This window comes from Rhinopithecus bieti, unplaced genomic scaffold (genome assembly GCF_001698545.2).
Source record: "Rhinopithecus bieti isolate Rb0 unplaced genomic scaffold, ASM169854v2 scaffold_5022, whole genome shotgun sequence".
NCBI lineage: Eukaryota > Metazoa > Chordata > Mammalia > Primates > Cercopithecidae > Rhinopithecus > Rhinopithecus bieti.
This window is the reverse complement of record NW_016804965.1, coordinates 2,668,058-2,690,313: the sequence shown is the minus strand read 5'-3', so window position 1 is coordinate 2,690,313 and position 22,256 is coordinate 2,668,058. Positions and strand designations below refer to the sequence as shown.

The window sequence follows — 22,256 nt, the reverse complement described above, 5'->3', positions numbered from 1 at the left end:
TCAGCATCCCTCCTACTTCTAGATTTGTTCTGCCTCTGCGTAGCCTGTGGTTTGGGTTAAGGATAGCAGTTTCTGCAATGAATTCTGACTCCCTAGGATAAAACACCATCTGGAAATTAATCAGCTAGGATATGAAGAGGATCTGGCTGCTTTTAGGAAAGAGCACACACCTCAGAGTTTCTAGCATTGGCCAATCACACACACACATGAAAGAACCAAATTAGAAAGGATGGAGGGAAATCTGGGTTTGCGTTGGTTGATTTTTGGGCCCTCCATCTCCACAGACTGGACTCCACAGCCTGCCATTCCCCAGTACACTCATCTCCAACTTCCACTTGTTCCCTTCCTTGGCATCTGCACTTTTCACTTTGCCAATTTCTAACCATGTGTAATACCCTCATTATGGCATTCCTATTCCCATTCTTGAATTGCCAATTACAGTAGGAGAAAAGATTTGAGCCCCAGTGATTGAGCTTACTCCAGTTACCGCCCATTACACTTTCTTCATGGGCACCCACATTGTCTTTACTCTTCCCTTGTTACAAACTCCTCTTTGCCAGGGGACCCTGGTCCTGGCCACATCTGTGCACACTCTCTCAATGTGTACCTACTTACCATACTGAATGGCACTATGCTGCACTGGCCTGCCTTCACTTTATGTTCATCTCCCCAATTTAAAGTTTTCCCATATATTTACTCTCTAGATCTTATGTATGTTTCACTGAAGATGAACACTACCTTTCCAGGCTATCAGCGCCCATGCGTTCATGAGTTTGCCCCATTTGTCTTCCCCTGGATTCGCTCCATTGCTTCTTCCTCTTCTCCCTTTCTCTTTATCCAGTCACTTATTCATTCACCAATCAGGACTTCTATCCTGTATTAAAGCACCAAGGACACAAAAATGAATAAATGATGGGCTCTACCTTTGAGGAGACACACAAACAAAAGTAAAATTCTAATTCAATGGGATTGGAGCTGTTTGAAAGGTACCAGTGAAGAAAGTAAGAAAGTTCATGTGCCTCATGTGTTGTTCTAAAAAACATGAAAAAGTAGTAGCACAAGGCATAATATGTGTGTTTAATATACACTATGTTTTTCAAAGAAAGATCGGTGCTTGATCTGCAGTTGATTCTCTTCTAGACTCCTTTCTCTTGCTCTGATATCTACAAACCCCATAAAAAAGCCTTTGCAATGTTGCTACCTCTCACTTTGTTACTACCTCTCACTTTTTTTTCCCTTTCTTTTCTGAGACGGAGCCTCCCTCTGTTGCCCAGGCTGGAGTGCAGTGGCGCAATCTTGGCTCACTGCAGCCTCCGCATCCTGGGTTCAAACCATTCTTCCTGCCTCAGCCTCCCAAGTAGCTGGGATTACAGGTGCATGCCACCACACCTGGCTAATTTTTGTATTTTTTAGTAGAGATGGGGTTTTGCCATGTTGGGCAGGCTGGTATTGAACTCCTGGCCTCAGGTAATCCACCCACCTAGGCCTCCCAAAGTGCTGGGATTAACAAGCGTGAGCCACCACACCTGGTCTCACTTCTTTCCTTTATCATCAGACTGTTTGAAAGTCTTCCTTGGGTAATCTTTCTCCTTGATCACTCATTTATTATAAAAATATATGTGACCTTGAGTGAAAGAGGAATCATCTCAGTATATGTATATAGATACACCTATATATACCTCTCTCTCTCTCTATATATATATATATATACACACACACACCATGAAATTCATTTTATAAATAAAATCTTCTGAACTGTCTATATTTCTGTGTATGTATGTATGTATAATTTTAGAGCTATTTAGTGAGAACAGCGAGAAAACATTCCTGTTCTTGTATTCTGAGGCTTTTCGGGACCTGCATTTCAGAAGCACTTTAATCAAATTTGGTCCTTTTAGGATCTGTGTGATCAAGAAAGGATCATTTTTAGAGTTGTCAGACTCTCCAGAGTCACCATTAACCAAAGCCAATCCCTTGGTGGGGGTGATAAGAGTTTGTATCTGAATTTCCAGGACTGTCCTGGAATTGGATTTCCCTCTATGAGCCAGAGTCAGGTAACATTTGCTTAGGCACATCTCCAGGTGAGTATAATGAACCATGGAAATAATCTTCCATATCACACTCATCAAAAGCAATACTATCTCTTTTTAATTTGAAGATATTTATTTATTTATTTATTTATTTATTTATTTATTTATTTATTTATTTATTTTGAGACAGAGTCTCTCTGTTGCCTAGGCTGCAGTGCAGTGGTGTGATCTTGGCTCACTACAACCTTTGCTTCCCAGGTTCAAGTGATTCTCCTGCCTCAGCCTCCTGAGTAGCTGGGATACACTCATGTACCACCATGCCTGGCTAACTTTTTTTTGTATTTTTAGTAGAGATGGGGTTTCACCATGTTGGCCAGGTTGGTCTCGAACTCCTGACCTCAGATGATCCGCACGCCTCGGCCGCCCAAAGTGCTAGGATTACAGGCGTGAGCTACTGCGCCTGACCTAATTCGAAGACTTTTAAATTAGGCTCCATTCTTGATATTGTGTAATACCTAATTCACAATATTTTTTATAACGAACTATAATGGCTAATGTGCTTTCCCTACCCTACAGATAGAGTATGATCTTGCTAGTTTATTTGGTTTTAAACTTTTATTTAGAAGTCATGTTGAATGTATGAATTACAGTCACCACTTGCACTTCTACCACATCAACTAAGAAATGTTTTGAAATGGGTAAGGTACATGAAGAAAATTTTATTAGAGATGTCTGGTTGTGTTAGATCATTCTAAAGCTTATTTCCATACTCTTTCTTATATTTTTCTATTTATTCATGTTTCTAATTTAGTCTCATTTCTGAATTCTTTAACATATGACTATTCCATTCTTCCAAATTATTTTATTAACAGAATTACTGGATTACTAAATGGTTGTCAATATTTAAGTTCTGTTACTGTTAATTGATCAGATAATAAATAAATGACTGGGGTGATAATTTCTGGTCATTTCATTTCTTCCTGGCTGGCAAATCTCAAAATACTGGCTTTGAAGGTATTTTTTAAAATCACACTATTAGAATGCCAGATACTACTAAAGTCTTCACTTTTTTCTTTGTCTTTTTTTCATTCAGTCTTTATAGAGACTGACAAAAATTACCAATGTGATTGTATTGCAAGTCATCAGGGCGAGGTGTTTGGAAAAGTTTTCAATTAGCGATAATCATGCCTCCCATTCCCCCAGGGTCCACTCTCTGCTGTCAATACAATAATTTTATGTTTTATTTTTAGAGACAGGGTCTCACTCCTTCACCCAGGCTGGAGTGCAGTGGCACTACCATAGCTATCACAGCTCACTGTAACCTCAAACCCCAACTACCCGCAATCCAATAATTTTTACCAGTGATAATAGCTTCTTCTTTTAACACCCTTCCCAACTGCTTTCATCCCCTAGGTATGGAACAATCCAGAATTTAGAGCCAGGGGATCTAGGTTTGAATCTTCTAGTTCATGAATAAGACAGACATCAGTTTCCTTATGTCTAACACGGGGATAATAACATTGATCTCAAAGAGACGTTGTAAGGATTAAACATACGTGAAAAGAATAATACAAATGCTATGAATAATTAATAATTAATCTGCATTCTCTGGAGGGCCTTTAATGACTCACACACTGCAGAGAATTTCAGGTTCAGTGATAAGTAAATGGGAAGATATTTTTGGATATCTACAAAGTTTCCTACCTTTTCATGCAGAAGCAACCCTGTGCATTGATAGACAACTGGCCGGGCGTGGTGGCTCATGCCTGTAATCCCAGCACTTTGGGAGGCCGAGGTGGGCGGATCACAAGGTCAGGAGATCAAGGCCAACCTGAATAACACAGTGAAACCCCTTCTCTACTAAAAACACAAAAAATTAGCCAGGCATGGTGGCATGTACCCGTAGTCCCAGCTACTCGGGAGGCTGAGGTAGGAGAATCGCTTGAACCCGGGAGGCAGAGATTGCAGTGAGCCAAGATCACGCCACTGCACTCCAGCCTGGGCAACAGAGTGAGACTCCGTAAAAAAAAAAAAAAAAAAAAAAAAGACAACCAACACCACATCCTTAGGATGGCTACTATAAAAACAAGCAAACAAAATGTAAATCAAAAAATAACAAGTATTGGTGAGAATATAGAGCAATTGGAACACTTGTGCACTGTTAGTGGGAATGTAAAGTGATGCAGCCACTATGGAAAATATTATGGTGGTTCCTCAGAATATTAAAATAGAATTACCATTTGCTCCAGCAATTCCACTCCTGGGAATATATCAAAAAGGACTGAAAACAGGGACTCGAAGAGATATTGATACACCCAGGCTCACAGCAGCATTGATCACAATAGCCAAACGGTGAAAGAAAGCAACATTTGTTATGTGTCCATTGACAAATGAATACGTACACAAAATGTGAGTTTGTGTTTGAATGCATACCTAAAATGGAATATTATTCAGCCTTAAAAAGGAGGGAAATTCTGACAAATGCTACAACACTGATGAACCTTGAGGACATTATGTTAAATGAAATAAGCCAGTCCAAAAAAAAAAAAAATACAGTGTGATTCCACTAATATAAGGTTAGAGCAGTCAAATTCATAGAGACAGAAAGTAGAATGGTGGTTTCCAGGGGCTCGAGGGTAGAATGGAATGGGAGTTAGTGTTTAATGAGTACAGAGTTTCAGTCTTACAAAAGAGTTCTGTGGATGGATGGCGGTGATGGTAGCACAATATGAATGCACTTAATAACACTAAACTGTAAACTTACAAATAGTTGAGATGGTAAATTTTAGGTTATACATATTTTACCACATCTTTAAAATATAATTAACCAATCTGGCACATAAATTTACTCCATTTCTTATCTGTCTGTAAACAAAGTATCTAAACACCAAAGTCATGTGAATAGAATGTATTATTTTAGGCAACTTTTATAATAAGGCAAGTCTTCTACACATCCCATGCTCTATAAAGTATAACTGCATAAAAATTGCTTCTCACTGCTTGGGTCCACCTCTTATAAACAGTGCTACCTTGAGTTAGTTACTTAACCCCTCTTAGCCTTACTCTAGTCATCTGTAAAATGGAAATGCGAATTTTTTTCTAGTAGGCTTTTTTGTTTTTGTTTAAGACCGGGTCTTGCTGTGTTGTCCAGGTTGGAGTGTAGTGGCACAATCCTTAGCTCACTGCAGCCTCAAATTCCTGGGCTCAATTGATCCTCCTGCCTCAGCCTCCTAACGAGCTGGGACTACAGGTGTGTGCCACCACACCCTACTAAATTGTGTTTGTTTGTTTTTGTAAAGATAGGATCTATGTTCTCTATGTTGCCGAGGCTGGTCTCAAACTCCTGACCTCAAATGATTTTCCTACCTCAGCCTCCCAAAGTGCTGGCATTACAGGTATGAACTACTGCACCCAGCCTCCAGTAGGGTTCTTGTGAGGATTAAGTTAAATGATGTATGCAAAGGACCTAGTAGACATATGGTACAGGGTTAGTGTTCAATATGCTTGTTTCTTTTTTCAGATAAACTCATTGAAATGACAATTAATTGTATCTTGACTGTCACAATAAAAAAAATTTCAGAAAGGCAAATGCATATGGAAGGGATGAGGGTAGTTCCACTCTTTTTCTTGAAGATGATGAGGACATGGCAACCTTGCAGCATACAGATGTACATTTCAGCTTCACCTTCTCTTTGGCACCACAGGAGGCAATCATCCTCAATATTTATCCTCCCACCTATCACCCATCCAATCTGGACTCTGCCTAGTACCAACAATGGCAAAAGCCCGTATAACAAGAAGCTAAAATTATTTGCTATGATTTGCTTTGCCTGAAAGATGTCCCTGCATTTGTTTATAAGGATCATAGACCAAATGCCCAAAAGTGTAAATTCCTTGTGAGTTTGGCTGAAAAAGAAATGAGATGGTGACTCTGTAAACATGTTCTAACTTCTTTACAAAGGTGTATCTTTTTTTTTTTTTACATTTACTTAACTGGTTTTCCTGCTTTTCAAAGCTATCTTGTACAGAATCTGGTGCCCCCATTACACTAATTGGCAATGTAAATATTTTAACAAACTCTGTGGGATTACTTTACCTCAGCTTTAGGTGAATGTATAATTTAATGCCACCAAGATACCTTGCATCATCCCATCACTGGATGCTTCAGCATCAAATGAATTCATTACATGGCAAAGACTTTTGCAACATTTTGAAATCAGAAGTTAGTTTGCAATGGGGAAGACAAAGCTATGCCTTCGTTTCGCCCCATGAACCCTCAAAAAGAAGGCAAATTGGGAGTTTTATTGCTATTTGCTTAAATCAAAGGGAACAAAATTCTTCCACGAATGCACATGTTCAGAACTCTTGGCCTATTAATTAACTATTGCAATCATAGGGAAGGCTAATTGTATTGCTAATCACAAGTTCACCCTGAACCATGCTGCTCTAAAAATTCTATTTCGTGGTCATTAAATGACCTTTATGTAATTCCTTGATATCCTTCCTTTGATGTTGAAGGAAGTTTGCTTTGGAGTGAGATATGCAATAATTATTTTCTCCGTTGATTTTTCCTTCCTTTTTCCCTCTTCTTCCTTCTCCTGACCCCAATGTGCAGTATTATGGAAGTTTTGTCAAAGAAGGACTTTTAGCAGTAATGAATTGACAAGGGAAAATGCAATTATTTTGTCAAATAGATTTTTTTCCGTTATCATATGATCCATCTTTAGTTGCTCCTATGATTCCTCATTGGAAGTGATGGATCAGGTTTGAAATCTGGGGCTGTTCTTCAGGGGCACCAGCCTGCCTTTCAGTGTTGGTGAGATCAGTCATAGGAAATGTGATAGAGCTGGCTCAACCCAAGTTCCTCAGTGACAACGCTCTGTCCTGGTCTGGTAGAACTTGAGTCTGTGGCACTCCCCAGTGACAGAACCAGACCCCTAGGTGTGTTCCTGTTGAAAAGGAGCCAGGCAGTTGCTATGTGTAGCTATTTTGCTACATTTAATCATCTACGTCAGGAAGACAAGGATTCATTTATATAATTCAGAATCTTCATTCAAGGAAAGAATATGGTTAGCAAAAAACAGTAGGTTCTCAGAAGCCATACTTGCAATTTTATTTGTATTCCTGCAGAAAACTTAATACCAGGTAATTAAAGTTAAAATATATATTTTAAGTGGTATTGCTGGGGAAATTTCTCCATCAGTCTTAATTTTGGTTGTCTCTGTTGGAAGAAGCACATCGTTTTAGTATGAGGATTTTCATGAAAAGGAATAATAGCTCAAAGTAGTAGCTACTATTTATAGAGTCAATGAAGCGTCAAGCCCTTAAATGTGATATTGTTTACCATCCTTAACCTTTCTGAACTTTGTTCTTCACATCTCGTTGAAGGGATTAATAATATCTACCTTGTTGAACAAATGAGAAACATCAAGGTTCCAAGAAATTAAAAGAATTATGCAAAATTCATGCACCTAGTGACTTTATGCTGGTGCAAAAGTAATTGTGGTTTTTGCCATTACTTTTAATACATTTAATAGAATGAATCATAGTGATGACAAAGGCCACTCTCTCTCCATAGGCTATTAATTTTCTTGATTGAAATAGTTGGTGTATTGGAAACACAAAGGAAGGAGTTTTGTAATAACAGCCCTGAAATCCTTCTGTGAGAAAATGATGGTAATTATAATAATGATGACACAACAGTAATAATTATAGCTAATATATAATAATTATGTATTATATGCCATGTAATGTCCTGAGCCCTCATAATGTTAACTTTATTTAATCCTCAAAATAATTTTGTGTTGTAGACAATATTAGTACTCACCATTTTCTAGAGAACTAAATCAAGGTGCAGAAATACTAAATGTTGTACTCATTGTAATATAGCTAGTAAGTAGTACAACTGAGAGGTAAACTGAAAATAAATTTAATTAAACGTGTGTAGTAAATTTTTTTTAAAACTGCTATCTTAAAATAAGAGTTGAGTTTTGTGATGGTTAGTTTCATGTGCCAATTTGACTGGGCTAAACGGATACCCAGGTAGCTGGTAAAACATTATTCCTGGGTGTGTTTGTGAGAATGTCTCTGGAAGAAATGAACATTTGAATCAGTAGACTGAATAAAGAGACTGCCCTCACCAATGTGGGTGGGCACTATCCAGTCTATTGAAGATCTACAAAGAACAAAGAGACAGAGGGAAGGTGAATTATCTCTCTCGTGTTTCTCGTGTTGATCTGGGACATGCATGTTCTCTTGCCCTGGGACATCGGACATCATAGCTCCTGGTTCTTGGGTCTCAGAAGTCAGTACTCACACCATGGGCTCTCCTGGTTCTCAGGCCTTTGGGCTTAGACTGAAACTATACCACCAGTTCTCCACAGCAGATGGTGAGACTTCTCAGCCTCCAAAATTGCATGATCTAATTCCTTATAACAAATCCCTTTTTATATGTCTACATATATTCTATTGGTTCTGTTTCTCTGGAGAATCCTGACTAATACACATTTCATAGGTGAAAAAGAAGCAAAACTAAATAAATTCTATTGAAGTGTAACAACATAAAAGGAACTGCATAACTACACCTGTTGGCTTTTGTAGCGTAGAGAGTAGTTCTGAAGTACTCTCATACATTTGCAGCACTTTTATAACCAAAGTAGTTTCATTCTATTTACTCTCTTTTTCAAACTGATTCCCTGCCATACTCACCTCCTAGGGGTTTTCCACACTGGTAACATCCTGAATGTTTGTTTGCCTGGTTTTGCCTGAATATGTTCAGGATCTCCTAGAGGTTATCTGTAATATCACACTGCCAATAGGAGACAATTACCCGGTGCATTTTGGCCTGAAAATTCCTCACACCCTAGCATCTGATCATTCAAAGTTAATGGATGGTTCTGTACATACAAAAATCATATATAAGGTTTATAAAATACCTGGTAACTAATGGAAAACAAGAATTTTGCTCTGTATTTTCAGGTCACTTCCCTCCAAAATAGTTTTTACCTCCATCTTTTTTCCAACTCTACCATACTGTGAATATATCTACCTAGGAACACCCAAATCACTACTTAATTAAATTCACAATTCAATCACTGAATGGTGACATTCTGCATGATGCTGATAAATTAAGAATATCCTCAAGGTTACTCTTGCATCAGAGCAGAAACCAGGGGTTGACTGATGTTCTCTCTTCCTTCTCAAGCAACTACAGGAAAAAGGGCTCTGCTACAGAGCGAATTCCCAAATGACTTCTGGAACCCTTCAGACTGGGAGGGAGTCATTCTGGTCAGCCACCAGAGGAAATAAAACTGTTTGGCTTCTCTTCTCCACCAACATCATGTCTATGTGCATATGAATGAAAATTGGTTAAAATGAACATCAAAGAGAGACTTTGATTTGTGGAGCGCAAGAAGTAAACACTTGGAATCACAGTTTAGGAACAGAGGTAGTCTTCAGAGCAAATGTCATCAACAGGCTGGGGTGTCACAAAGGGATGAGGTGGAGAGGGGGCCATCAAGGGGAACAATGTTAATTGTGTTATATAAGCTCAGAATCCCCATGAGGGAGCTTCTAGCTCTTAATTCCTTCCTTCTACTCCTCTTCCACTTATTACAAGCGCTTGCAACATTTTAAATTCCTAAATTCTTGAGACAGCTCTGGTCAGAAGGTAAACTCTTACACCAGCCATACATCCACTGGCTGGAGCAAAGAGGGAGTAAGGAAGGAATCCCTGGAGATCAGGGTGCTTCAGAGTAGACATTCCTCTTCCATGCCACTCTGCACCTCCGTGGTTTCAAAGGAGCCTCTGTGCTCCACAGGCTCCATCCCCCAGCCTCACCCCACACTCTCATTCCTCTAGGGCCCAACTGTCACCTTCGCCATGGACCCTGCCCTCCCATCCTGCTGAAAATTGCAGCCTCCATCCTTTTACCCACTATTTATCCCCTTTCCCCGTTCTATTTATTTTCACATTTATCAACATCTAAAATACAGTATATTTGCTGGGTGCGATGGCTCACGCCTGTAATCCCAGCACTTTGAAAGGCCAAGGCGGGAGGATCACTTGAGGTCAGGAGTTAGAGACCAGCCTGGCCAACATGGTGAAATCCCGTCTCTACTAAAAATACAACAACAACAACAACAAAAAATTAGCCGGGTGTGTTAGCCTGCATCTGTAGTCCCAGCTACTCGGGAGGCTGAGGCAGGAGAATCGCTTGAACCCAGGAGGTGGAGGTTGTAGTGAGCAGAGATTGTGCCACTGCACTCCAACCTGGGTGACAGAGCAAGACTGTCACAAAAAATAAATTAATTAATTAAATTAAAATAAAATGCAGTATATTTTACTTATTTGCTGATTTATTTTGTTTCCACAACTAGAACATAATTTGCCTAAAGGCAGAGATTTTTGACAATTTCTTGGGTTGTCATATTCCCTACACTTAGAACACCTGGCGTACAAGAAGCCCTTGAGTCATATTTTTTGAATGAACAAAATAAGAAATAACTTATTTTCTTAATTTTTTTTCTAGGTACTGATCCTTTACAAGCAGGATTCTACACCATTGGGGTAAGGATGTCCTTGTTTCCTGCAGAAAATGAGTTGTGGTCCATGAGTAGAAGCTTAACAATAGAGACTGTAGCAAATTATATCTATTTGTAGGACCATCACAGGTACCTTCCCAACTGAGTTTCCAGTAGCCCAAGCCCAACTACCCTAATATTGATCAGAATGTGAGTGGAATGTCTGGGCAAGAGCGTGTGCACAAAGAAAAACCACGGCTCTCTCTGAGATCGTGGCTGTGCCACTACCTTGACATACGACCTCAGGCAGGTGAATTAACCCCAAATGTCCTACTCCATAAAACAGGGAGTTGGAGTAAATGATGTTCAAATAATCTTTCATTCCCATGACTCCCTTAGCCTCCAATCCAATATACTCCACAAAGGAAAACGCAGGAGTATAAACATAGACTGCTAGTACTGCTGTGATACAGAGGGCTTAAAACAAAATAAGAAAAACTTACGGTAATATCAAATGTTTAGAAAATCATGTTAGCTGTAAATATTTTGAAGAAAATATGTCAAATACCTTCCTTTACTTCTTTTTATCTTTATTTAAACTTTTTTTATTGTAGAGATGAGGTCTTACTATGTTGCCCAGGCTGGTCTCAAACTCCTGGCCTCAAGGGATCTTCCTGCTCTGGCCTCCCAAAGGGGACCCTGAAGCCTGCTGGCCTGAGCCACCGCACACATCCACTTTACTTTTTAAAGACTTTTATTATTATTATTATTATTATTATTATTATTATTCAGATAGGAGTCTCACTCTGTCACCAAGACTGGAGTACAGTTGCGTGATTTCGGCTCACTGCAACTTCATCTCCCAGGCTCAAGCCATCCTCCCACCTTAGCCTCCTGAGTAGCTGGGACTATAGGCATGCACCACCATGCCTGGATAAATTTTTGTATTTTTTGCTAGAGATGGGGTTTTGTCATGTTGCCCACGCTGGTCTCGAACTTCTGAGCTCAAGCAATCTGCCTGTCTCAGCCTCCCAAATTGCTGGGATTATCGGCATGAGACACGACTCCTGGCCTTAAAGAGGTTTTACACCCTACTTTGTTTTCTTAATACTTGTCCCTTCTATCCCCAAAATGTGTGGATTATAAACTCGTCTTATTTATGGTCTTCATTAAGTTTTCTTGGAAAACACACCTTTCAGAATGAAACTACTTTTAATCTGCAGCTTTATTTCCAGTGAAGAATCCAAACCAAATATTTACATTCTAATAACAATTATTTGAAATGTTATTGTGTCAGTCATGAGATTCAATGGAAGTATCTGATAATAAACGAATTTAGGTCCAGGTAAGAAATAAATAGCAAAAAAAGAAAAACTAACTATACAGCAAATGAGACCTATTCTTCCATTCTATTCATTTTAGCACTGCCTGAAATGTACAGATTAGTAGGAAAATAAAGTCTATGCAGTAGGTGCTATATGAAACAGTTGGCATGCACTTTACAAAAGTGCACATTTCAGTTAAATTATATGTGAAATTATACACTTCCTCTCTCCCACACAGTAACATAATGGCAAAACGATGACAAAAGTTCAAAATTAATAGAAAAACATGAAGTAGAGGCCACCAATAAGATCTTAAAATGTGGAATATTTTACTAACAACTGTGTGAGTCAAATCTTGGACTCCTGCCTGAATACATATAAGATGATCATTTTGATGTACTTGAATGAGTAGTATGGATATGTAAATGTTTCAAGGTCCTGATAGCTGCAAAACTGACAATGAAGACACAACCAGCCAAAAGTGCCCAAAATAATAAGAAAACACCAGAGCCACATGTTCTAAAAAGTTAATAATGCAGATGGTCAGATGATTTAGATAAGTTTAGTAGTGAAAGAATGTGTAGGTTTTAACTGAATATCACTTATATTGGTTATCTTCCATCTTAGAGTATCAGCACATATAGAAGGCAATTTTCCAAACATTTTATAGTTATATATGGCAAAGACGGGTTGCAAATTCAATGCCTAGAACAGTTGCAGCACCTAGAAGCACCCAGTAAATATTAATTGAGTAATGAATAAGAAATGGAGGGATGGATTCCTTAAAAGTGGTCTGCTATATCCATCATGCTAACTCTGGCAAATGCATTTTCCTATGAAAAGAACAGTCAAGTATATCACAATTAAGATGATTGTGTTTAGAACATTTGAAGCATCATGTTTTCATCCTTGATAGCTCTATGAGAATCGAACTCTAATTTGAGCGTTTACAGAGGTGGTAACCTTTGGAATTTATTGTGATAAAGAGGTGATTACTAAGATGGTGGCCTTTGAGAAATCATTGATTCCTCGCTTCAGCTTCCTTATTAGTAAATAGAGACACCTACCTTACAGGTATTTCCATTAAAGAGGGACATTGTGCATACAAAATTAAATAATGCACTAAAAGAAAGTTTGCACTTTTAAAAGAGAGAACTTTTAGACCTACAGGCGATTTGCTTTGTTTTCTTGCCTGAGAGGGTCACCACCCAGGCATAATTATAAACGCATGGAGTCTTCCTACAAGGGGTGTGAGTAATACATGCAAGGATTTGACTTATTATAAAGTGGAGAGGGCAAAGCAGTAGAAAAATCAGGAAACATCTGGAATACTCTAGGATGGTGAAGGGCTAAATTAAGGCAATATCAGCAGAATAGACAGATAAAGCTAAATTTGAGAACTAATTTGATTGGGCTGCAATTCATGCACAAATATCACAAGGTAGGGTTTCTGAAGCTCAGAAAGCAGGAATGAGCAATCTTTCTTCCATTAATTGATCTCCCAGATCACTGGGTCACTTGTGCTGGGCTCACTGATGAGATGCCATTAGCCTACAAGGTGGAAGTTTGCTCCTGGCAAGTGCATTCATTTCTCTCTCTCTCTCTTTTTTTTTTTTTTTTTTTTTTTTTTTTTTTTTTTTTGAGATGGGGTCTCGCTTTGTCATCCAGTGCAGAAGCGTGATCTCCACTCACTGAGATTGCTCCACCTCCCCAGCCTCCTGAGTAGCTGGGATTACAGGCATGATCCACCTTGCTTGGCCCAGTTCTGCTTTCTCTGAGCCTTTTTGACAAGAACTAGATGGGTGGGTTAAAACTGGAATGAGGCTGGACTGTGGCATGCACCTGTAGTCCCAGCTACTCAGGAGATTGAGATGGGAGGATCTCTTGCACCCAGGAGTTTGAGACCAGCCTGAGCAGCATAAGGAAAAATAAAAGTTGATATTGCCAGGTGTAAGACGAACAGGACACCATGCTTCTTCCAAAGGCAGGCTATGCTGTGAAATGTCAACAACAGTCCCATTTTTTGAGTGACTACTTCTTTTTAAACTCATCAGAAAATCTGGCTTCCTATGCTCATAGACTACCAGAAAATTTGATTTTTGAAATTGTGTCACTAAGAATGAAATCTCCCATAATTGGCTTGTAGATCTAACTCACTTTGACAACAGAGACATGGTCCCGATTTACAACTCAAGTACAGAGCTTCAGATAAGGAGTTTCCTAAGACAGCATTCCACATTTATCCAAGGAAACAGAACCCTTGGTCACAGCCCAAACCTCATGTTGACCCCTTACTCCCAGCTCTGCTTTGCTTTGAGCCTATCAAAACTCCACTTCATGGTTCCTCTAGTGTGTAGTAGCTCCACTGTAACATTGAGTCAGTGAACTCGACTTTGTGGGACTGTAGGTTTTGTCCTTGATGGTCTTAGGTTGGTTGGACTGGACACACTATTCTATTCCGTGTTAATGTCATTCTTTTCATTATTATAGCATAATTACATGTTTCTTTTTCCATTGTCTTATCTATCAAAAGGGTCTTGGGGCCGGAGGCAGTGGCTCACGCCAGTAATCCCAGCACTTTGGGAGGCCGAGGTGGGTGGATCCCAAGATCAGGAGATCGAGACCATCCTGCCCAACATGGTGAAACCCTGTCTCTACTAAAAATACAAAAATTAGCAAGGCATGGTGTCAGGCGCCTGTAGTCCCAGCTACTTGGGAGGCTGAGGCAGGCGAATCAATTGAACCTGGGAGGTGGAGGTTGCAGTGAGCCAAGATCATGCTACCGCACTCCAGACTGGCAACAGAGTGAGACTCCATCTCAAAGAAAAAAAAAAAGGTTCTCAATGTTTTGGTCTTAAAACCCTCATTTATTTACACTCTCAAAAAGTTTTGAGGACTCCAAAGAACTTTTATGTTATAGCAATTAAAACAGAGAAATTTTAAAAATATATTTCACTAGTAAGCTCATTACATGTTAACATGAATAGCATATTTTAAATTAAAATACCTGTATTTTCCAAAACCAAAAAAGTTTAATGGTAAGAGTGGCATTATTTTATATTCTTGCACATTTCTTTAATGTCTGGCATAATAGAAGACATTATCAGTTTCTGCATTTAATCTGTGTGATATTACATATTATAGAGCCACTGGAGAACTTCATCATAAATTCATTTTAAAATAGTAGATAAAAGGAGTAGAAAAAAGTCTTATTGCTATTATTAAAGCAATTTTGATCCTGTGAACTTCCTGAAATGGTTTCAGAGACTGCCCCCGACCCCCAACAAATTTCTCCTAGACCACACTCTGAGAGCCACTGGACTTAGCTCTTCTAGCTTCTGTAGTTTTCATATGAATTCTAGAATACATTTGTCTCTTAATTTGGGAGGTAGTAATTATGTGTTTAACATCTTGTCTTCTCACTTAGGATTCCTGTGTCTTTCCAATTATAAGTAGTCTCTCAAGAATCCTGCATTTAAAAAATTTTCCCACTTTTCTCCTATATTTCTCATTTTTTATCATTCTTAGTTATTTCGTGTTCTTTCATGTTTCTGTTGTGAACGGGATCTATTTTTCTATTGTATTTTAATTGGGTATTGTTTATCTCTGTTGTGATTGTGACTTTATTTTGTATGTGAGCACTCAGTTGCTCTGTTTAATTCTTAAAATCTCCCAGGTACGTCCAAATGGTCATAATTATATTGAATAATATATGTGCTGTGATCCGTTTTCTGATGAAATAACTTCTTGAAAATTTGAAGCTGTTCATATATGTTAGGCTATTGATTCAATATCATCCCTGTTAAAAACCACTGTTCAATTTCTAAATTTCTTTTTCGAGACGGAGTCTCGCTGTGTCGCCCAGGCTGGAGTGCAGTGGTGTAATCTCGGCTCACTGCAAGCTCTGCCTCCCGGGTTCATGCCATTCTCCTGCCTCAGCCTCCCAAGCAGCTGGGACTACATGGGCCTGCCACCATGCCCAGCGAATTTTTTGTATTTTTTAGTAGAGACGGGGTTTTACTGTGTTAGCCAGGATGGTCTCGATCTCTTGACCTCGTGATCCGCCCGCCTCCGCCTCCCAAAGTGCTGGGATTACAGGGGTGAGCCACCGCGCCCGGCCCAATTTCTAAATTTTAAAGCTACTTTAAGAGGAAGGGTCTTGAATATACTGAATGACCTTTTGAAATAGATTTTTTAAATCACATTTTTTTCTTAAGATACACACTGATTAGGATTAGATAACCTCTTTTTGGTCTCTTCTATAATTCTCATTTAGATAACATGAAAGACAGACGCACTGAGATAATTAACAGAATCAAAGGATGTTTTTGTTGTAGTTCTCACCTGTTGAATGGATGAAGGTATAGCAATACTCAAAATGTCCCTAGAGACTGTTCAAGAGAATCTGGCCATAAGGGTCCCCCCAAGTGAGCCCTGTGTGACAGTAGACCACAGATGGTCTGGAAAGGATTGCAAAGGACCAGGTAGAGGGTTGGTGACTAACCGGCTGCCTCCTGAGGGCTGAAGTTCCTGCCTTTGACTTCAGCCCCAGCCCTAACCTCCTTATCAGTCTGCAAAAGGGAACTGGACCCTGGGAGCGATCTCATTAGCCATTATTCCTCTTGGACCTGAAACCCATTACATTCCCCGGGTCCGGGCCCCTCGAAGTGTGGGGAAGTTCCTGGGAGGATGATACCACGCGGGGCCAGGAGCAGAATTTGCTCCAGGCACTGGGCCAGTCCCTGAGGGCTCCTGGATCCGGGGGCCCCACTCCCTTCTCGCCAGGCTCTGGGCCAAGGAGGCGCGGCGGGAGTCCCGGGAAGCCCCTCGGCAGCTAGCCAAGGGCCCTCCGAGGATCTGGATGGCGCGGACGGCGCGGCCTCCACCTGCGGGCGGTGGAGAGCGCGGCGAGAGGAAGAATATTCCCCGCGAGCCGGGATAAGGGGCGCCCTCGGTCCGGCAGGCCCAGGTCAGATCCTCCCGCCGACCTTCGGCCCGCCCCCTGCAGGCGGCCCAGTTCCTCCCCGGCTCGGCTGCCCCTGCCCGCCCCTCGAGGGAGGGCCCGTAGCCAGCGCCCGGAGAAAGGAGTAAGGAGGCGCGCGGCTTCCTGCCCAGGTACGGGTCGGGGCAGCGCCGGGGACTGGCGTGGGGCGGCGGCGGCGGCGGGTTGCGGGGTCCGCGCGGCGCTGGAGGCGGCCCCGCTTCCTTGGACCCTGGGGCTTCAGGGGCCGGCCCGGGGCTCCCTGAGCGCGAGGCCGCCGCCACCGCCCGCTCACCCAGGTCAGACCCGGAGGACCTGTGTGTGTGTCAGGGCCTAGGGTGAGAGAAGGGACTCGAGGGGAAAAGTGGAGCGGGAAACAGAGAAGGGGAACGTGAGGCTTGAACTGCATGGGAGAGCTCGAGGGGAGAAGGAGACGGATGAATTTGAGGGGGAAACGGGGGCGGGGGGTGAACTCGAGGGGGAGCCAGGAGGAGGGAACGGGAAGGGTGAACGTGAGGGGTGGACTTGAGGGAAGATCTTGTGGGTGAACCTGAGCAGGGAACGCGAGGAGATGGTGAGGGGGGATCTCGAGGAGGGAACGTGAGGAATGAACTTGAGGAGGGAACGGGGGGGGGGGGGGAATGTGATGGGGAAACAGGAGGAGGGAACGGGAAGGGTGGCGTGAGGGGTGAAGGAAGATCTTGAGGTGTGAACTTGGGAAGGAAACGTAAAGGGAGAACCTCGAAGAGTAACGAGGGGCGAGAACTGAGGGGGACTTCAGGGGAACTGGAGGGAGGAGGCGCCGGGTCTGGCGCCTCGGAGACCTGTGGCGCTCGCGGGCTTGGCGGCGCCGCCCACAGGTGGCGCTGGGTGGCCCGTCCCTGAGGGAACTGCGTTCTGGGTGATTTCTGGAAACAAGCAGGTGGGTGGAGCTGGGGTTCCTGCAACCCCAGATGCGTCTGTAAAGGAGTTTTCCTTTTAAGGAGAAAGAGCAGACAAGAAAAGTATGATCATTATTGAGAAACAGAGAAACCTAACAGAAGAAGGATGTCCTTTCAACTCTGCTCACGAACAGCTCTGTTCCGTTCTCCAAGTAGTTGCTAATTCGCACCTTGCTGCTATCCCAGAAAAAATTTTTCATTATTATTATTAGAATGGAAATTGGCCATAAGCCTTGAAATAACTGTTGTAATGCCACTGAACCCTATACACTAAGCGTTTTTGAAAACTCAAAGAATCTTCATGGATTTTCTGGTTTCTAGTTTTCTTGGTAAATTAACTAGTTGTACAGGTGCACTTAAAGCCTCTTAAGCATTTTTATAATTCACACGGATCTGGTAGCCGGAGAGTTGTTTAATGCCAGCACATGAAATGAGGGGCTCTGAATTCCTTGTTCATTGTGTAGAAGTGCGAAAACTTAGTTATTGAGGAATAAACTATTTGTCTTGCCCTTCTACCTAGAAGTTTCTAAGTTCAACTTCTGGTTATTTCCCCCAGATCCTGAATGTTTACTCCCATAAAGCCATGATCTTTTTGTTTTGGGTTACAGGCCCAGGGCCCCTGTGCAGCCTGGACACAGTATTCAAAGTCTTGGCGTCTGAGCATTATTATGCGTTATTTTCAAGCTTTGCTAACGGTAGGTGATAAAATTGAGAAGTGTTCTGGATTTGCCAGAACCTAAGTGCCAAGTTTTGACAGATAAATGGGGTGCATGTTATTCCTGCCATATTGATTTTATTACATTATAAAAGATAATTATTTTAAAATGGGAAAATTTACAGATGCATAAGCTTTCAAAGATAACATGGGCTTTATGAATATATTGATGGGATGTCTAGCATGTGAAAATTACATTCATTTTCTTCGTCCTTTAAAATTATTATCTGGGGACAAAAATGCAAACTAAAAGATTGAATTTGGTAATCTTTAATATCAACTTAGTATATGTGTGTATATATACATATATTAAAATTTGGTCAAGTCACATAATTTGATAGCATCATCTTGTCTTCTTTCGACTGCATCTTTACACGCTAATTTTTTTTGCATATATTCTTTGAAAAATAGCTTTCTCTATCAAATCCAAAATGTTTGAAGGTCCATTATTTGCTACAAGTGGTTTTGATAAATATTTGGAGGCTGAAATACCCTTTAGAATGTATAATTATTTTATGTAAATCATATAAAGTTTGTAAAATGTTTATTATGTAAATAATTTCTGCAGTGTTATTTCCAACTGCGTTCTTTTTCTTTTTACGGACAAGGATCCTTTCATTAGTTTTGTCTGGGAATTGATAATTTGAATGATTGTACCTAACAAACAAACTCCCTTCCCTTAGTAATAGGAAACAAACTCAGTTATTCATTAGAGGGTAAATAGAAGATTTCTGATAAGCTTTCAGATTGATTCACAGACAATCGCTTACTACTTTGGCTCCTTACATAGGGAGTTAGGAACCTCAAGTTGGGAAGCATTACTCTTTTGAACTAAAATCATCTGTCATTGGACACTTAATTTCTACCATGAACTTAAACATTATGACCTTAAAAACTTTCTAATCTTCAGTTTTCTTTTCTGAAAATATGGGTTACAGTAATGCTTTTCTAAAGGGCTTCTCCTGAGAATCAAATGACATACTGCATGTAAAACTTTAAGCACAGTAGGTACCTGGAATATGGTACGCAGTTAGAAAAAAGAAAACTAGTCACTGTGAATATCCATTTTTCCTGATATCTGAGGGTGATTAGACAATGTGGATATGTTTATATTTATAGATCATTTCTTGATAAAAAATGCAGAACCTCATATAAAAGTAGTATGCTGATAGTTTCAAGCCTGAATTTGGCCTTCAAAAGTGTTTCTTTGGGTCAGCTCAGTACTTTAAAATAATTGATTTACTTACCAATATTTTCAAATTAGTTAATTTTGTGTAAGTTCCTGGAGTCCTGGCTTCTGATGAAAAAACGGAGCACCAGGCAAGACAGCTCTTGCAACTGCTCATGGCAGAAGCCAGGAAGAGTTGCCCACTTTGGATAGAGTATACATTCTCCACTTTGCCGTTGCTGTCATCCTCTGCCTTTATTTCATCAAGACCTGCTTCACTCATGTGTTTCACCTCCCTCACCCCTGCAGACATTTGAGTTTGTGACTTCTGACTCTGGAAATATCCGTTACTAACTTGAACAGTTCATTGTGTGGCTCACACAATAACTTAGCTGTCATCCTTTGAAAAGGAGAATAATCCTATATTGCAACTTACAAAGCAGTTACTCATAAAACTCAGATGATACTTATATCAACTCTGAGAGAATTTGTTCAGACATGCATTATTATCCCATTTTACAGCTGTGGACATTGACTTATACATTTATACTAAAACTTAAAATAATGATCTGGTGACTTAAAGTTTTTGGGGGGCTCACCTTTTAAAGATGGAGATTTTTTTTAAAGGAAATTATAGCCTTTCTTTTGGTTCCAGCATTTATTTTAAGCAAGTACTTTAATCCCCATAATTATAAAGGGAGAAAATGAATGGTGGAGAACTGAATACATGTACAAAAGTATATAAGTAGATTTTGTATTTTCCTCTCTGCAAAACATTTTAAAGCAAATTGAAGGGAACAAAACATTGGTTATGGCTCATTCAAAACAGAGCATACATACAACTGGACAAGGTCTGTTTTAAACTATACTTTACTGTTGTTGGAAAGCTGGAAAGAATGTGTGTCCGGTTCATCTGGTCTATAATTAAGCTAGACCAGATTTCTGTGACCAGTTAAGCTAGACCAATTCCTGTGTTTTAGTGTTCTGTAAGAAAGGAGACACCTGAAACTTGTTTGGTGATTCAGACTGGTGTTTTACATGGCAAATTTAATTTTTTGTAGGTTTCTTTGAACCAGGAGGGCTTTGTTTTATTATTTTCATGATCATCCCAGGAGAATAATCTATAGAATAAATTAAAATCAGGGATATTGCATTTACGGGTGTAGTAACTGTGTATGGTCCTGCTGATGTGTGACTATGTGTGAGAGAAGTTCAAACCAGTCTGATAGAGGCTGAGGGAAAGCATCTAGGCAAAGACAACAGCAGGTCCTGGGACAGAAAAGGGTTTAACAATGTTCTAAGTCCCATCAGAAGGCAATTGAGGCAGAAGTCACTGACAGTGGTGAGAACACAGGAAAGTCAGAAATGGCCAGATCATTCAGCGTCTGGAGAACTTGGTAAAGAATGTGGATTTTGAGGGATTTTTAGCAGGAAAATCAGATGATCTGATTTCTATGTTGACATCATCCTGGCTACTCTGTGGAAAGAGACAAAATTCTATAGCTGACCAGCTGAAACTCCAGTGTGTTTCTTCCATCATAGGCAGCAACTTCTTTTTGAATCTGATGTAATCCTTGTGTGATGCAGTGTAAGCAGCTTGATAGAAGTGGGTTCATAAAGGGAAGGGTCTGTGAATAATATTCTACAGAATATACATGATGAATGTTTATAAAAGTGAAACTCGTGATATTCAAATATTGCTTGGTTTTGAGTAAAGCCATCTGCTGCCTTCTTATGTTCCATATCAATGAGGCAACTTGTATTTTCCTTTAAAAATGGTGCCGCTATGTATTTTGGAAAGTTAATGATTAAATTTATTGATATTTGCATTATATTAGAAAAGAAAATGTGCCTATGTTCACTTACGAAGCAGTTATTACTAAGGTGGGTTTCTAGCCTCTTCCACCAATGGATTTGGTCATTACATATGAAGTATTATGAGATACAGAGCTTGGAGAGAATGGTTTTTGTTTAACTTATGTACTCTCCTTAGAGGTTATGTGAGTAAAGAATTAAGTGTTTGGAGTTCAAATATGAAGGCCCATGAATGCAATCATTTCAAGAAAATAGCTTTTATTTTCTATTTTTTTCCTTCTGTAATATTTCTAGGAAATTGTCCATCCAATCTGTTTTTAGATTTATTAATATAAAATTATCTTTTTAGTCTCTGCGCTAATTTGTTAGTCTTTTCGTACTTAATGTTACACATCTGTACCTTCTTTCTTGCTTGTTTTGTCTTGATCAATCTTGACAAGGATCTCCCTATTTTAAAAAATCATCTTTGAAGAACTATTACATTTATGAATCCCCTAGTCTATCTTTTTCTTTTCCTGTAATGTTTTTCTTTAATTTATACCCTTCTTCTCTCCCCTTTTTCTGATTTCATTGGTTTTATATAATTTTAGCTTTTCTTCCTTTCTAATGTGAAATTTGAGGCTATATATTTTCCTCTGTGCACTATTTTAGTTGCTGGTCATACATTTTGATGAGTAGAATTTTCATTATTACTCAGTTCTAAGTCTATTTTAAAATGTTCATTATGTTTCCTCTTTGAATTATAAACTGTTTAGTGC

The 22,256-nt window shown here is 40.0% G+C and overlaps 1 protein-coding gene across 1 annotated transcript in view; it reads left to right on the top strand.

The window, feature by feature from the left end:
- The first annotated feature begins 16,917 nt into the window (after window positions 1-16,917).
- MYO3A (myosin IIIA) overlaps window positions 16,918-22,256 on the top strand; it is a 271,870-nt gene continuing 266,531 nt past the window's right edge. Inside the window, 2 exon segments of the mRNA XM_017870799.1 lie at window positions 16,918-16,993; window positions 18,409-18,495. The gene's annotated coding sequence lies outside the window, so the exon portion shown is untranslated.